The sequence below is a fragment of the Citrus clementina genome, unplaced genomic scaffold (genome assembly GCF_000493195.1).
Source record: "Citrus clementina cultivar Clemenules unplaced genomic scaffold, Citrus_clementina_v1.0 scaffold_6, whole genome shotgun sequence".
NCBI lineage: Eukaryota > Viridiplantae > Streptophyta > Magnoliopsida > Sapindales > Rutaceae > Citrus > Citrus x clementina.
This window is the reverse complement of record NW_006262139.1, coordinates 1836488-1853517: the sequence shown is the minus strand read 5'-3', so window position 1 is coordinate 1853517 and position 17030 is coordinate 1836488. Positions and strand designations below refer to the sequence as shown.

The 17030-nt window shown below is 33.1% G+C and overlaps 1 pseudogene; it reads left to right on the top strand.

Annotated features, from left to right (window-relative positions):
- The first annotated feature begins 8316 nt into the window (after positions 1-8316).
- LOC112097226 lies at positions 8317-12936 on the top strand (annotated as a pseudogene).
- The last annotated feature ends 4094 nt before the right edge of the window (positions 12937-17030 follow it).

The following is a 17030-nucleotide window of genomic DNA, read 5'->3' as shown; positions in this document are numbered from 1 at the left end:
TCAAAAGTATTTCTTATATAAATGAAACATATTTTCGTTTGACTAATTATGATTTTACAAATGAAATATTAAGACCATAAAAGTTTATATTTATCATTTATAAAATCATAAGATCATTTATTCATTTAATAAATTATAAACATAAAGCAATTAGCCTTTTTTTTAACTAACACTTAAATGAATTTATAAAAGCTACACTAATTTATATTAAAAGATTCAATTTTAAATTATTCGTACAATCATTAAAATATAAGTTTACTTTTCACTAAAAAAAAATTCTTTAATATACTTTGGTTGCATCCTATCCCACTAGTGAAGCGTGTTTATTGCAATTTTTTTCACGTTCGTACTTTAGCATATCTCCAATTGTGCTATGCTTTCAACTCAACGCGTGTGCATGCCCTATTGTGTTACCTACCCTTTCAAGACATAGTTGTATTATGCCATATTGTACGGACACCAAACCATGTGTTACCCGGGCCGTTGGCCATCTCTAGCACCTTATTTATAATTTTCATCATAGGTTAGTTGTTAATCATACAATGAGAATGTAACAATTACATATAAGTTGTTATATCACTTGTGATTCAAAAAATGGGTTTTAAATGTTGAAATTTCTAAGTTCAATATTTCCTAAAAAGACCGTAGAATAGTGTGCAATGCTTGCTAGATCTAGATTTGCAATGCCATAAATATATAAACTTCAACTCGAAGGTTTAAGATAGATCTTTGTTTGTTAGATACAATTGTCCTCAATCGTGGACGTACAAAGTTAATAGACAAAAAGCACTCTGATTTAACAGTGTGTTTAGCACACTGTGTTCTTTTACATTGTAAGTTGTACTGCACTATGGTGTAATGCATTAGGGTTTATTCCTGTAAATTTAATGCAACATAATGTTTGTGCACTATGGACTATATTATATATAATACTATTTACTAATATTATTTTATACTGATATTAAAATTATTTAGCATTATTTAAATATATTAATATTTTAGTGATATAATATTAATTTTTGAAATTTAATTGTTAATTAATTATTTTCATATATTAATTTTTATAACATAAAATATTGAAATTATTTATTGTAATAATTTAATAATGTACTATTATCAAATAATATAAAAATATAATGTTATAAATATAATAGATAATACAATGCAATACAATATGATATTAAAATTTCAATTTAATTAAAAATTAATTCTTATTTATTAATGTTGAATATAATTATTTAATTTAAATTTATTTTCAAATTTGGTATTTTAGTAAATAATAAATGATTAAATAATTATAATATTTTTTTACATATTTAAAGAAAAATAATTAAAATGATTTTATATAATAAAAGTAAATAATGTATTATCATTTATTTATTAAATACTTAGGTTTATTCATATTGTATGTTTTATACTATTATTTAAAATTAAATTTTCTATAAGATAAATATAAATTAATATTTAATAAACTTAATTTTATTATAAATTATTGAATAATAAAAGTAAAATGATGAAATTTAAAAAATGAAAGTATTTTTAATGCAATACAGGCTAAACCCTCTCTCCCATGAGATGATTTTATTCTCTTTTTATTGTATTACTAGGGATGGCAATGGGGTGGGGTGGGGGTGGGGAGGCCTACCTCATTCCCCACTCCGTTAGAAGTTTTTGCCTCCATTCCCCACCCCATTCCCCAATAAATTTAGTGGGGTGGGGATGGGGAATCCCTATGTGGGGAATGTTTTCCCCATCCCCACCCCATTCCCCATTTATCTATTTTATATTAGGTATAAATACATGATTTCAGTAAGTTAAAAATTAGAAACTTAAAATAAAATCATCACCATATTATAAAGTATTTAAATTCTTTTAAAAAAATATTTAAAAGTTTAAAACAATATCTTAAAATGATATTAAAAGTAAAAAATATTTAAAGAGCGTAGCACTTTAAAAGAGAAAAGAAAATATAACAATGTTTCATAGTTGAAAAATATTATAGGGTTTTCTTTCATTCATATCCTGTTTATATTGCATAAAAATTAAAAAAATATTAATTGACATTATAATTCATAAAATAAAAATTATTAAATAAGAATTAAAAATATATTTATATATAATGGGGATTGGGGTGGGGGTGGGGTGGGGAGTGCAAAATCAAACCCCACCCCATTAAGAATCTGGGGATTATTTTTCTCCCACTCCCCACCCTATTACCCAAAAATTATTCAAAATTTTCCCCATTTAGGGTGGGGCTCCATGGGGCCCCAAACCCGTAGAGGATTTTGCCATCCCTATATATTACCCAACTTTTTAATATAGTGTAATGCTAATAAAAATTACAGTCAAACATGGAATTGTATAAGAGCTGTGTTTTAATGCAATACAATATAATGTAATACAAATTTCCAACCACACCCTAAAAGACAAAAGCTAGTGCAATAAGGTTCGTATTCTTCTAGTCTTTAAGCTCCATTCGAGTGTCACTTCCAAACACAGTTGTTACATAAATAGATTATAAAAAAACTTCTTTAAAAAAAAAAAAATCTAAAGAGTTTGGGTTGCTCGCTGGTTTAATTATTCTTTAAAAGCATATATTGATCAAATTATGTTGGTATTGCATCACACCTCAAGGAAATGAGTGTGAATATTAAGCGCTCTAAATTGTTATTTATCCATTGGTAATAAGGACACTGATGCTTGAAAGTACTCTATTTAATATCTCAGCATTGAAGAAGTTACCTTTAGTTTCAATGGAGGAGAAGATTCAACTGTAAGTATACATGTGCATTCTTTATTTTTTCTTTTTTCTTTTTTGTCATAACAGTAAGTTTCTTTTATCTCACTGATTTTGTCTATGGTTTTGAAGTTTAGGTTTTGCAATACCTACTTAGAGCTGGCTATTTTCTGCATAAAGGAGAACAGAGTTATTCTAATGGGAGTCTAACTAACATTTTAATACGGACGATATATTTTGAAAGCAATTGAGCTTTTCCTGAAATCAACTCATTTACCTATAATTTAGCCTCAAAGTAAGAGAAGTATTGAAGTATTCTTCCTCTTTTTTCCCCAGCTTTACTTCATTTTCCATTCTCACCCCACCAAAAACAAAACAAAATAAAATAATGATAAGAGAAAAAAAAGATCTAGGCATCATTATATGGTTTTTTGACTTTGAAGCCTATGATTTGGAAAAGAACTTTGTTCCCAATCAGATTGAATTGTCTGTGCAGATATGTTTTGTAGTTGGGATATTACATGGTCAGATTTCAAATTTGGTTTAGAAGCTTTACTAAATACTAAACAAATCAGAGCTATTTTCCCCGGTATGTAACTTGGTGATCCTACAGCGGGATTTGTCATGATTTATTCCAAGAATATCACAATGATGAGCTTTATCATTTCACATTGAGTGAAATTAAAGAGTCTAGCTGATTATGACTGACTGTTATTGATTCTAATATGTTGCTTAAGACTATTGTTGTTGAATGATACGTACGTAAAATATGGGTTAATGAATTTGGCTTAACGGGTATTTAATACAATGGGAATGAGTAAGAGTACTGCAGGTAGGAGTTCCATGATATTAGGATATGCTCGAGAGGGAGAAATTGATAGAGCTAGACAGCTCTTTGCTCAAATGGAGTAGAGGGATCCAGTTTCTTGTAAAGCCATGATTAGTGGTTACTCTCAGGCCGGGCGCTTTAATGAAGCACTTGAACCTTTTGGAAAGTTGGAATCACTAGGCGTACATACAGATGAAGTTACAATGGTTGTCGTACTTGCAGCCTCTTCTGGTCCTGGTGCTTTGGATTTTGGCAAAAGGTTTCATTAACAATACATAGAAAATGTGGTGTTTGGTAGCAATATTTTTCTAACTACTGCCATCATAGAAATGTATGCAAAAATGTGGTAGAATAAATACGGCCCTAGCTATTTTTTACAAAATACCAAAGAATTTGAAGACAGTTTTTCTTTCCAACTCCATGATTGTCGGTCTTGCTCAACACAGTCTAGGTAAGACTTCTATAACTATTTTTAGAGAAATAGAGCTGATGGGATTAAAACCATATGCAGTCACATAGTTTTGTGTGCTTGCAGCCATAAGCCACAACTACAATGTCTTTAAAAAAAAAAAAAGCCACAACTAAATGCACGGACCAAAAGTCCCTCCATGCTATCGGAGGCCATTGGATTTTACTTAATCCAATGAGTGAGATTCAACATTCATTAAAATTAAGAAAATATTAGGTGAAAATTAAAAGAAAGAGAGAGAGAGGAATTGACCGGAAAATGTTTTCTATTTGAATATGCCTTATTTGCCCTTAAATATCAAAGATATACCCTGTTACACACATATGTCTCATGCAGGTGAAAAAAGTAAAAAATACCCTTTAAAAAGTCATCTATCTACTTTTTCTTCCTCTCTCACAGTTTCTTCCTCTCACCATTCATTTCTCACGATTTTCTCTTCTCACCATTTCTTCCTCTCTCATCATTTCATCTCTTACCTCCAATACAGAGGTTTTTGATAAATTTTAACCTTTCAAAAGGTGGATAATGTATGTTTAAGATGTAAACATTTTGTATGCTAGGGTTTGATTTAATCATTACAATATATTTGCTGATGATTTATGAGTTTTAATAGTACATTATTCATTTTTGTGCTTGTACGTACACACGATTGCATAAAATGTAGGGATTTAAGACTTTAATTTAAGTTATGAGTGATTGAAAAATCATTTCAGGAAGAAGTCGAGTATTTACTCAAGTGAGAAGTGAAGAAAGGTCGAGTATCTTGTTGAGCAAGAAGTCAAGTGAAGAAGTGAAGTAAGTTGAGTCAATTATGATGTAAGTCGAGTATTAAGTCGAAAAATATGTCAAGTAAGAGTAAGTCTAGCAGTAAAGTATAAATTAGGTAGTTTGTAACTAGTAAAAAAAAATTTCTGAACAAGTTGGGTGGAAATCAAGTAAGTCTATGAATAAGTCTAGTAGGGGTCGATTAAGTTTATTGAATAAGTCGAGTATTGAGTTGAGTAAGTATTTTGAACAAGTCGAGTAAGTATTTTGAACAAGTCGAGTAAGTATTTTGAACAAGTCGAGTATTAATTATTTTAAATTGTTTGAAGAAGTCAAGTAAGTTTATGAATAAGTCGAGTAAGTTTTTTGAACAAGTCGAGTAAAAGTCGAATAAGTCTTTCCAACAAGTTGAATATTAACTATTTTAAGTTGTTTGAACAAATTAACTAAGTCTTTTCAATAGGTTAAGTCTTCTGAACAAGTCAAGAATTAATTACTTTAAGTCATTTGAAGTAATCAAGTAAGTTTTTTGATCACGTTGAGTAGAAGTCGAATGATAAGGTCGAGTAAGTGATATGAACGAGTTGAGTAAATTAATTAAATAAGTCGAGTAAGTTTTGCAGTATAATTTTATTCAGCTATTTCAATAATTTTTTTGCTAAAATTTTTTAATGATTACTCCTTCCATTACTATTCAAGTGATGATGCATGTGTGTCAGCATATTCTGAGACCATTACCATGTTGGTCCTTAAGAGGGGCGGGATGTTTATGATAATGTATGTGCTCGTGAAGTATATTTTCCTCTTGAAAAGCAATCATATGGGCGTCCAAAGAATAAGAGAATACTATCTAAGGGTGAGGAAAAGTTGCCTGGTAAATGTAATCGGTGTGGTGGTCATGGACAAAATTGACTCAAATGCATGATGTCAATGCCATTACATGACTCCTTATTTCAAATTTATATGCAATGCAAGTGACTCAATTCTTTGTATTCATTTTTGTTTTGCATTAATTTATGCTTTAATGTTATTTAAGCATGTATTAAATTTAAAATTATTTGTCTATACAAGATTTGATGGAGGATCATACATGGTATGTCGTGTTGAAAGGGTGGCGTCTTGGACCTTTTGGAAAATGGCTTGAGTGCTTGGAGCAAGTGAAAGATTATCTTGAGTTATTGTGTAAAGATTTCCATGCTGAAATTGTGTAAGGATGACTTTATTAAATGTTATGAGATGACATTTTATTTAAGGATCTTCTAAGTTACGTTTTCGGTAAGATACAGCCCGTGATTTAACTAGTCAACCAGTAAAAATACGCCACGTGTATGTAACACTGAATAAATTGTAACTGACTAAAATGGTTGGAGATCGATCGCCAAAAGAGTCAACCAAAAAGCTACTTTCTATAGCCGATTGCAAAACAAAAAACGTTGTCGTTTCGTAATTAAATTCAAAATAATAAATTAAGGGGTTCCTCTATGATACTATAATTTTTTTACAACATCAATAATGTTGTAATTGTGTACCATTGGATTAAATCTAATGGTATACAATATTTTTGCTAAAATAAATTAAAAATAATGGTAAACAGATTGTTAACCGTTCAAGAGGTGGAGAAATTTTTGTAAAATAATTGTGACCACCCTTAGAGTTTGAAGCAATTTCACTTAAATAGCATATTTTATTTAAAATTACTTTTCAACTCTCCTTTAAATTTGTATTGTGATAATCTTTTTTAAATAAATCTTTCAAAATCTATTACCATTAAGTATAAAATATAATATGAAGTAGGTTATTTAACACAAATCAAATAAATAAGTTACAATTGTAAAATTAATTATATATAATATAACACTAGTAAATAACACAACTAAATACATATACTTAGGTAAATGTCATAGGTACATCAATAAATTTATTGGTGAGATTGCTTGTAACCTAAAAAATACTTAATCACACATATTTTAATAAAATTTAATATCTTATATCAAAATTCTCATTATTTTTATATAATATTAAGGACCGTTGTATAATTGATCATGAAATATATATTATTTTTAACACTCATTTAACATACATATTCTCTGAGCTTTTTGTTTAGGATTTCTCTATAATATTATATGGTTTTTTACAGCATTGATAATAGGATTGTTGTGAACTCTTGGATGTTAGAGTTTTCACGTTTACCATTCATTTGACATAGTGGATAAAAAATTAGCTATTTAAATCATAACAAGTAATCTTCATGTTGCAAGTAAATATAGATGTAACATATGCACTTTGATTTTTCCTAATTAAGTGTATGATTTAATTTTTCCTCTTCAATATTAATTTTAAAATTGTCACAACATTAAATCAAGATAAATTGAGCGCAATTAAAAGCTCGGGTAGTCGGATTTTATTTTCGTCACGGGTCCGGTATTAGCTTAATTTGTATTAAGACTAAGTGCAAAAAAAAAAAAAAAACGAAGCTGGTTTCTATAAATGGAAAAGGGGAAGCAGATTTCCAAAAGAGGAAAGAAAGAGGGGCACGTGAGAGAGAAGGAGAGAGAAGGCCGGTCACCGTTGACTGACATGGGCAATTCGGTAAATTCATAAAACTTTAGGGTGAATTTGTAATTTGTGGAATTAGTGGATAATTTGGTAATTTTAGGTTAGGACAATGAGGTAATTTGAGATTCCGAGAGTAATTTCATAATTTTTGACATTGTGGTAATTTCATGATCTGAATTGAGGACAATTTAGTAATTGAAGATTCTGAGGATAATTTGGTAAAATAATGATGTTGGGGGCATTTTGGTAATTTTGACATGTAGGGGTATTTTGGTAATTTTGTGCATGCGGGAATAGTTTATTGTGGATAGATATTCGTTTGAGAATTATTATGTAAAATTAGTTTTATTTCAAATCTATGGAGAATGATTGTGTCGTTTCCTTAATTAAGAGGATCCGCGAACGAGAATCAACCCATGGACGTTGTTGATGCCGAGTCTTGACTTCGTCACTGTGAGTGGAATATACAAAACCTATTTTTATAGTATATTCTGATTTTACCATATAGTACAACATGTTTTGATAATAAGTTTTTGATGCTTCGATTTAATGATTTTCTAGAAAATTGATTTTTATTTACGTGCTGATATTTATTGTTATCAAGAATGAGTTTGATTAATGATTTTATTGTCGTTTTTGAGTAAATGCATGATATTAGAATTCAATGGATTTGAGATATGTTAAATAAAAAGAAAATGAGATTTCATATGTGATTATATGTTTATGAACATGTGTATAAAAAAAGTTGTTTGGAAAATCATTGGACAGTACCATTCCCCTCAAGATACAGAGATACAGATAATACGAGATTAATATAGAGATACAGATGAGATGAGATAGAGGCCTTTGGGGCCCGTCTGAACACACATAGAGGCTTTGGGCCGTGTGTTTGGGCGCTTTTGCCTTTTGGGGGCTTATGCATGCAGTATGATGATTACAGAGATACATATGTTGAGATACATGAGATATGAGATCAGATTTCCCCATCTATCCGTTGTAGCTCCAGGGCACGATGGTTCCCTGATTGTCCATCCGTCGAGGTCCGGATATGATGAGATCATTCCCCTAGGTACTTGTTTGGTGATAGTTTTTGGTATTCAGTATTTGATATTATAAGTATTATGATTTTATTGATTTTATGCATATTTATGTAATATAGTTATTTCAGTGCATGATTTGAATTGAATATGTTTATATAAGTTCTTATGATATTTTGATGAAATTGATTCGAGAAAGATTAAATCATTTTAAATAAATTTATTTTTCAAAAACTACTATCCACTCACTGAGCTCACTGAGTTTTATACTTACCCCGTTTTTATTATATTTTTCCCTCCCACAGGAGATTTGCAGGTACATCAATCGACCCAGCAATGATAGTTAGATTTGAAATTGTGGCCACGTGATGGTGCTAGGAGTCGTAGATTTAATATTTTGATATTTGGGATATTGCGAATTGTATTTATTTGTTATATTTTGTAATTAAGGATAACCGTTATATTTTAATATTAGAATGATTTGGGTGATATTTGGTATGTTGACTTGAGAAGTTGGTTATGAAGGATGGATTAATATTGAATTATTTTGGGAGTATTGTTTTGTAAATTGTAGGTTTGGGGATGTATTATTTATAGGGGAGATTCTGTCGAATTTTTGATAGAATTCTTAGATATTATAATTATTATCGATTCGATTATACGAGTTTAGATAGACTCGCCCTGGGGGTGCGGGACGAGTTGTTTCAAGTTGGTATCAGAGCATTGTTTTAGATTCTGTAGACTTTACTGTCGTAAATAGAATAAGTTTTATTGTTATGAAAGTCGGAATTGATATTTTATAGGCAGCATCATGATTCGTTGTAGTAGTAGACGTGGCAGCGAACGTGGTTGTGGTTGTGGCCGTACTAGGCTAGTAGCTGGGTTGACTCCAGGAGATGTACCTGCGGCGGAAAATGATCCCGTAAATGAGGGAATAGTTGAGTCTTCAACGCACAAGGTTGTGCAACAGGCACCAGGAAATGCTCCGAACATTGAGCAGTAAATTGATAGATCAGCTCAGATTGTGACTATAGTGGTACAGAATTAGACTCATCCATATGTCGGTCATGTAAATACTATCGAGCGTGTATGAAGTTTAGGGGCCAAGAGTTTTAATGGTTCTAGAGATCCACCTGAGGCAAAGTCGTGGCTTTTTAAATTAGAACGTATTTTTGATGTGATGAGATGCTCAGAGGAGGATAGACTTTCATTTGCCACTTTTCTACTCGAGGACAGGGCTTATCATTGGTGGCAGACAGTGGAGCGTAAATGCCAGGGGCATGCTGTGCTTACATGGGCTATTTTACGTAAGGAATTCTACGATCATTATTTTCCAGCTGTGTATTAGGATATTAAGCAGAGTGAATACCTTCGGCTGGTTCAAGGATCTATGTCAGTAGAAGAGTATGAGAAGAAATTTTTGGATCTTTCTAGATTTGCCACTTCAGCAGTTGGTGATGAGAGAGAGAGATGCAAGCGTTTTGAGGAGGGTCTCCGATTTGAGATTCGTACAACTGTGACAGCATCACGATACACTGAGTTTGCTGAGGTAGTTGAGGCAGCCAAGAGATTAGAGCATAGTATCTCTGAGGGATGTAGAGTTCAGGCTCTGAAACAATGACTTAGCCAGAGTTGGACATAGGGTTTCTCGAGTAGTAGGCCGCCGAAGAGAGGCTCACATACAAATTATTTTGCTGCCGTGCAAAAGAATCAGAGTATAAGCAGCAGGGGAGATCAGAGACAGACCATCAGTTACAGTTCGGCACAGCCATCAGTGGGGAGTAATGTTAGGACTCAGGGGCAATATGATAGGAATAACGGAGGACACCGTAGTAGTATACAACAGACCTCTTGTCCTACGTGTGGTAGGAACCATCAGGGCCAATGCCGTATTGAAGACAATATGTGTTATTTATGTGGACAACCTGGACATATTAAGAGATTCTGCCCCACTTTATCTCAGGGTGACAGTTCTGCTCGAGGGACAGCCCCACAATATCAATCTCACTCTGGACCAGCTCATGGTCAAAGGGGTATGCAGACAGGGGGTTCTATATCTAGGAGTCAGGGCACTATTCCAAGTCAGAGAGGTCAACCTGGTCGACCTCGTACTCAGGCTCGAGTCTTTGCCTTGACACAGCAGGAGGCTCATGCTACACCAGAAGTTATTATGGGTACATTATCTATCTTTGGCCATGATGCTCATATTCTTATTGATCATGGATCCACGCATTCTTTTGTTTCTCGTACATTTGTTATGCATATAGAGAGAGAGCCTGAATTGCTGGATTATGGTTTAGTTGTTATTACACCTACCGGAGGGTCACTGCTTGCCGAGAGGGTGTATCGAGATTGCATGATTCGATTGGGTGAGCATGAATTTAGGGCGAATTTGATTATTTTAGACATTCAAGATTTCGATGCCATTTTGGGCATGGATTGGCTTGCATCTCACCATGCTACTGTGGATTGTTTCAAAAAAGAAGTTGTGTTCAATAAGCCAGGAGAAACTGAGGTGAAATTTTGTGGTGAGCGTAGAGTTTTACCCTCATGTGTCATATGGGCCATTGATGCAAGACGCTTACTAAGAAAGGGTTGCTAGGCTTATCTTGCATGCGTAATAGACACTGAAGTTCGGGAGTTGAGATTGGAAGATATTCCAGTAGTCCAAGAATTTCCAGATGTATTTCCAGATGAACTTCCAGGGATGCCACCAAACAAAGAGATTGAGTTTTCTATTGATTTAGTCCCTGGGACGGCTCTTGTATCTATAGCACCGTATAGGATGGCTCCAGCTGAACTAAAGGAACTTAAGATTCAAGTGCAAGAATTAGTGGATAAAGGGTTTATTAGACCTAGTGTATCTCCGTGGGGAGCTCCGGTTTTGTTTGCTAAGAAAAAGGATGGTACTTTTAGACTCTGCATTGACTATAGGCAGTTGAATAAAGTTATAGTACGTAATAAATATCCACTTCCATGTATTGATGACTTGTTTGATCAACTTCAGGGAGCGAATGTGTTTTCTAAGATTGATTTGCGTTTGGGATATCATCAACTTAGAATTAAAGAGGCAGATATTCCTAAAACAACATTCAGAACTCGTTATGGACATTATGAGTTCTTGGTGATGCCATTTGGGTTGACTGATGCTCCAGCAGCTTTTATGGATCTTATGAATATGGTATTTTGCCCTTATCTGGATCGATTTGTGATTGTGTTTATTGACGATATTTTAGTGTATTCTTGGAGTCAAGAGAAACATGCAGAGCACTTGCGAACTGTTTTGCAGACTTTAAGGCAAAATCAATTGTACGCCAAGTTCAACAAGTGTGAGTTCTGGTTGGATAAATTAGTATTTCTAGGCTATGTGATATCATCTAAAGGAATTTATGTCGATCCTCAAAAGATCGAAGCAGTTGTAAATTGGGAACGGCCTACAAATGTGACCGAGGTTCGAAGTTTCCTTGGATTAGCTGGCTATTATCGTAGATTTGTGGAGGGATTCTCCAAGATTGCTACTTCTCTGACACGGTTAACTAGAAAGAATGCTAAGTTCCAGTGGGATGATGATTGTGAAAAGAGCTTTCAAGAACTCAAGGCACGTCTTACTTCAGCACCAGTTCTTACACTTCCATCGAGTAATGAAGGGTTTGTAGTATACAGTGATGCATCTAGGCAAGGATTGGGTTGTGTGATAATGCAACATGGGAAAGTAGTGGTTTATGCTTCTAGACAACTTAAAAAGCATGAACAAAACTACCCAACTCATGATTTAGCTTATGCTATGCATCCTGGTAGTACGAAGATGTACCGTACCTTGAGAGATCATTACTGGTGGCAAGGTATGAAGAGAGAGATAGCAAAATTTGTATCTCGGTGTTTAGTTTGTCAGTAGATTAAGGCTGAACATCAGAGACCTATAGGGTTTTCACAGCCGCTTCCTATCCCTGAGTGGAAATGGGAGCACATCACCATGGATTTTGTAGTAGGACTTCCACGTACCTAGAGTGGTCATGATATTGTTTGGGTAGTTGTTGATCGACTTACAAAATCTGCTCACTTTTTACCATTCAAGACCACTTATTCGATGGAGAAGGTAGGGAATATTTTTGTGGCCGAGGTAGTTCGACTTCACGGAGCACCTGTGTCTATTATTTCATATAGAGATTCCCGATTCACTTCTAATTTCTAGACAAGCTTGCAAAAGGCTTTAGGCACCAAGTTGAATTTTAGTACAACTTTTCATCCACATACTGATGGTCAGTCAGAGCGTACTAATCAAACTCTGGAGGATATGTTACGAGCTTGTGTTTTAGAGTTTAAGGGTAGTTGGGACATTTATTTACCTTTGATGGAGTTTGCTTATAATAATAGTTATCAAGCTAGCATCGAGATGGCACCTTATGAGGCTTTATATGGCAGGAAATGTAGAACTCCCGTATGTTGGGATGAGGTTGGAGAGCGGAAGCTTTTTGGTCCCGAATTGGTTCAGAATACTAATGAGAAGATACAACTTATTCAGGAAAGATTAAAGGCAACCTAAAACAGACAAAAGAGCTACGCAAATAAGCGTAGGCGGGAACTTGAATTTGAAGTGGGTGATAAGGTTTTCATACGTATATCTCCTTGGAAAGGGGTACTTCAATTTGGGAAGCGTGGGAAGCTAAGTCCACGTTATATTGGACCATATGAGATCGTGGAGTGTATTGGTCGGTTGGCATACCGATTAGCTCTACCACCTGAGTTATCCAGAATCCACGATGTATTTCATGTCTCGATGCTCCCGAAGTACGTGTATGATCCTAGTCACGTGTTATCGAGACAACCAATTGAGCTGAAAGAAGACTTGACTTATGAAGAGGAGCCCGTGGAAATACTACAACAGAAGCACCAAGTTTTGCGTTAAAAAACTATTCTGTTAGTAAAAGTGCTATGGAGGAATCACAACAAGGAAGAAGCTACTTGGGAACGCGAAGACTTAATGCGAGCCCAATACCTTCACCTGTTCTCATCAGATGTGTAAATTTCGAGAAAGAAATTTTTATAAGGGGGGAGGATTGTAACATATGCACTTTGATTTTTCCTAATTAAATGTATGATTTAATTTTTCCTCTTTGATATTAATTTTAAAATTGTCACAACATTAAATCAAGATAAATTGAGCGCAATTAAAAGCTTGGGTAGTCAGATTTTATTTTCGTCACGAGTCCGGTATTAGCTTAATTTGTATTAAGACTAAGTGCAAAAAAAAAAAAAAAAGAAGTTGGTTTCTATAAATGGAAAGGGGGAAGCAGATTTCCAAAAGAGGAAAGAAAGAGGGACATGTGAGAGAGAAGGAGAGAGAGAGATTGATTCGGTTTGACCCGCGAATCCGACCCGACCTGCGACCTTGACCTGGACGGATCTCGTGATTTCAGCCACCTCACCGGCCGAGCTTAGTACCGATATAAAGCTTGAGCGACGCCGGTTATATTCCCGTTGTCATCATCGCAAGAAAACGGCAAGAACGTCGACGATCGAAGCTCGAAAAGACGTGGCAAAAGCCCATCATCATCGCCGTCTATTTCGCCGGTGTTTGGGCACGCCTCTAGCTGGGTTCTACTCCTCACATCACCAGCATTATTTTCTGACCAACCTTGTCACCTGAAACGGCCGGATTGTCGACGATCAGCCACTTGGAAAGCTCGCGGCTTTGGGAGCACGATCCGCCGCCATCGCCGCACGTGGGAGGTCACCGCCAGCACCGTTGGACTCACGGAGGTCTGAACTATCAGACCTAAGCTTCCCGTCGTCGTTGACTAAAGGCCGGTCACCGTTGACTGACATGGGCAATTCGATAAATTCATAAAACTTTAGGGTGAATTTGTAATTTGTGGAATCAGTGGATAATTTGGTAATTTTAGGTTAGGGCAATGAGGTAATTTGAGATTCCGAGGGTAATTTCATAATTTCTGACATTGTGGTAATTTTGTGATCTGAATTGAGGACAATTTAGTAATGGAAGATTCTGAGGATAATTTGGTAAAATAATGATGTTGGGGGCATTTTGGTAATTTTGACATGTAGGAGTATTTTGGTAATTTTGTGCATGCGGGAATAGTTTATTGTGGATAGATATTGTTTGAGAATTATTATGTAAAATTAGTTGTATTTCAAATCTACGGAGAATGATTGTGTCGTTTCTTTAATTAGGAGGATCTGCGAACGAGAATCAACTCATGAACGTTGTTGATACCGAGTCTGAACTTGGTCACTGTGAGTGAAATAAACAAAACCTATTTTCATAGTATATTCTGATTTTACCATATAGTACAACATGGTTTGATAATAAGTTTTTGATGCTTTGATTTAATGATTTTCTAGAAAATTGATTTTTATTTACGTGCTGATATTTATTGTTATCAAGAATGAGTTTGATTAATGATTTTATTGTCGTTTTTGAGTAAATGCATGATATTAGAATTCAATGGATTTGAGATATGTTAAATAAAAAGAAAATGAGATTTCATATGTTATTATATGTTTATGAACATGTGTATAAAAAAGTTGTTTGGAAAATCATTGGGCAGTACCATTCCCCTCCAGATACAGAGATATAGATAATACGAGATGAATATAGAGATACAGATGAGATGAAATAGAGGCCTTTGGGGCTCGTTTGAACACACATAGAGGCTTTGGGCCTTGTGTTTGGACGCTTTTGCCTTTTGCGGGCTTATGCATGCAGTATGATGATTACAGAGATACAAATGTTGAGATACATGAGATATGAGATGAGATTTCCCCATCTATCCATTGTAGCTCCGGGGCATGATGGTTTCGTGATTGCCCGTCCGTCGAGGTCCAGATATGATGAGATCATTCCCCTGGGTAGTTGTTTGGTGATAGTTTTTGGTATTCAGTATTTGATATTATAAGTATTATGATTTTATTGATTTTATGTAGATTTATGCAATATAGTTATTTCAGTGCATGATTTGAATTGAATATGTTTATATAAGTTCTTATGATATTTTGATGAAATTGATTTGAGAAAGATTAAATCATTTTAAATAAATTTATTTTTCAAAAACTACTATCCACTCACTGAGCTCACTGAGTTTTATACTTACCCCGTTTTTATTATATTTTTCCCTCCCACAGGAGATTTGCAGGTACATCAGTCGACCCAACAACGATACTTAGATTTGAAATTGTGGCCACGTGATGGTACTAGGAGTCATAGATTTAATATTTTGATATTTGGGATATTGCGAATTGTATTTATTTGTTGTATTTTGTAATTAAGGATAACCATTATATTTTAATATTAGAATGATTTGGGTGATATTTGGTATGTTGACTTGAGAAGTTGGTTACGAAGGATGGATGAATATTGAATTATTTTGGGAGTATGTTTTGTAAATTGTAGGTTTGGGGATCATAATTATTATCGATTCGATTATACGAGTTTAGATAAATTCGCCCTGGGGGTGCGGGACGGGTCGTGTCAATATATTTTTATTTTTTAATTAATTGATAAAAGAAAATTTATATTATAATGGATAAAAATCCCTCAATCTATAATGGGATTATTGGATTTAATATTAAAATCTTCACTCTTAATTAATTTTAATGCATAAGTAATTATCTAACAAGTAATCTGCAAGTTGTGATATTTCTTCGTATTTTAAATTATTTTATCTAATCAATTGATAAATATTTTAAATCATCAAAAAATGAAAGAAATACAAATAATTTTGGAATTAAAACTATTATGTATTAATTTTTACATTTAGTATTAGAAATATATTTAATAGCATTAAAATAAATGTAATTATCAAGTAATGTTATTTCAATAATACTTTATATAAAGATATTACATAAAGTATTATAATAATTTGTATCGTATGAATTTAATTACAAACCATTAATACCTAAACAATAATGATAATAGAAGGCATTGTAATAAAATATTTTATATATGTTTTATTAGTAATACTATGAGTCACAACAAATGAGAAATATTTTATTCACCAATGAAAAAAATATATATAGCTATATAAATTTTATTATTACAATCAAAGGATGTCAATAAAATAATCTTTTATGATTCATACCTAAAGCTCATGAAGAATATATATTATATTTAACTTTTATGAAATTAACAAAGTGATATTTGAAAATAAAATGAAAATATATAGGCTTGTAAAACTTAAAATTCCTATCATGTAAGAATATTAATTATAAGGTAACCAAAAAATTCAGAAAATAGGTACATTAGATGAGTGTTAAAAATAACATATACTTCATGATCACAATGGTAATTAGTATTATATAAAATAATGAGCATGTTAATATGCGATTTTAAATTTTATTAAAACATGAGTGATCAAGTAGTTTTTAGGTTACAAGCAATCTCACCAATGTGTTTACTGATGTAAGTATGATGTTTATTTAATTATACGTACTTAGTAGTGTTATTTATTAGTGTTATATCATATATAAATTTTGCAATTGTAATTTATTTATTTGATTTGTTTTAAATAACCTACTTCATATTATATTTTATACTTAATGGTAATAGATTTTGGAAAATTTATTTAAAAAATATTATCACAATACAAATTTAAAGGAGAGTTGAAAAGTAATTTTAAA